Source organism: Phascolarctos cinereus, unplaced genomic scaffold (assembly GCF_003287225.1).
Source record: "Phascolarctos cinereus isolate Bilbo 61053 unplaced genomic scaffold, phaCin_HiC Scaffold_5;HRSCAF=322, whole genome shotgun sequence".
Lineage (NCBI taxonomy): Eukaryota > Metazoa > Chordata > Mammalia > Diprotodontia > Phascolarctidae > Phascolarctos > Phascolarctos cinereus.
The window spans coordinates 188830130-188831960 of NW_027555958.1; the positions used below are offsets into that span (position 1 = coordinate 188830130).

At 34.4% G+C, this 1831-nt stretch overlaps 1 pseudogene; it reads right to left on the reverse strand.

Moving 5' to 3' along the window:
- Window positions 1–660: 660 nt before the first annotated feature.
- LOC110200268 (olfactory receptor 14A2-like) lies at window positions 661–1548 on the reverse strand (annotated as a pseudogene).
- Window positions 1549–1831: the final 283 nt, after the last annotated feature.

Below are 1831 nucleotides of genomic sequence, written 5' to 3' on the forward strand. Positions count from 1 at the left end.
TCTGGTTCAGGAAGATTGAGGAATTGTATTTTAAGATGCAAATTGGATTAGATATGCTACTATGATTATTTTAGATATGCAAGCAAAATAAAATATATCACTTTATAAAAATTGATTTATTTTTAAATAATATGTTTGAAAGTCTTCACATTAATTTACATTAGCTATTTTTTTTACAGTTCTGTTCATGGTATAAGATTAAAAAGAAATTAGACTTAGAAAACAAAGATGCATATGAGTTAAGACTCCTCCACTTTCAGGAGAGCTTAGTCAAATCACTTTGCTTCTCTGAGATTCACTTTCCTTAATCATAAAATGATTTGAATAATACCTTTCATAACTACAATTTAGACTTATTGTTGAGATCAAATATAATAATGTGAAAATTAACAACAATCAGTAAGCATTTGTTAAGTGCTTACAATGTGCTAAGCACTTGAAAAACTGTAAAGCATTATAGAAATATAAAGTATTATTACAATTTTGCTCACTTATGAGAGTGTATATTATTTGGAAAATCGTATCTCTTAGTATGTTCCTGACCCTTGAAGTCTGGATTTCAAAACTTATGTTCTAGAGTCAGATATACAAGTGAAAATATTTTTTTAGTCAATAATCACATAAAAAGCAGAAATGATTTATTAAAAAGCAAATATACAATCATGGAAAAGACTTTTTCATTAATTCCAGTAATGAGTATTTCCAGGATATAAGTTTTCTCTAAGCAGCCTTCATGTCCTTGTTCCTCAGGCTATAAATGACAGGGTTCAGGATTGGGGGCACCACTGTATAGAACATGGACAACCATAGATCCAGAACTGAGTCAGAATCCAAAGTTGGCTTGAAATAAGTCATGGCCCCAGTTATGATAACAACCATGAAAACAACGAGATGAGGCAGGCTAGTGGAGAAGGCTTTTGACCAACCTTTTTTCACTGGAATCTTCAGTACAGTTGAGAAGGTGTGAGTATAAGAGATGACGCTAGAAATGAAGCAGAAAATCCCTAACACCAATGCAATAGCAACACTCACATAAACTATGATGTGTTCTTTAGAGCAGGAGATTCTAAGTAAAGAAGGGACAATATAATGCCCCAACCACACCTCCACTGAACCAGGAAGCCACTGCCATCCTCAAACAACATCCTTTGATCATGATGTTTTCATAGTGCACAGGCTGGCTATATAGTGATCACAAGACAACACTGTGAGGAGTGAAATTTCTGATCCTGCAAATAAAACCACTGAAAAGAACTGCAATACACACCCATAGTAAGAGATGGAGCAGCTGTGACTCAGAGAGTTTGTAATGGATTTGGGGTCAGTGACAGAAATAAGGCAGATGTCTAAAATGGACAGGTTCTTCAGGAAGAAGTACATGGGAGTGTGGAGGTGCCTATTGAGAGAGATGAGGGTGAAGATGAGTAGGTTCCCCAACAGAGCCATCAGATAGATGAACAAGAAGAGCATGGCTTGTAAGACTTGTAGTTCTCAGTTTCTGGAAAAGCCCATGAGGAGGAATTCTGTAACTATGGTGAAATTACCCATGTTCAGAGATGTTTTCTCAATGATCTGTTGGGAAAAAAGGAGGTTCCAAATGATAAGAGGATTACACAATGATCTGGGTTTCAGAAGATCTGAATTGTAGTTCTGAATTTCTTATTTTCTAACCTCAAGAAATTCATATCTCTTTGCCAATCTCAATTTTCTCATTTGTAAAAATGAGAGCATTGGATGAGATAATTTTAAGTGTTTTTGTAATTCTTAAAATATATGCAGAACTCAGAATAGGATTCTGAACTGGAAAAATAAAATATCAAAATTATATCTT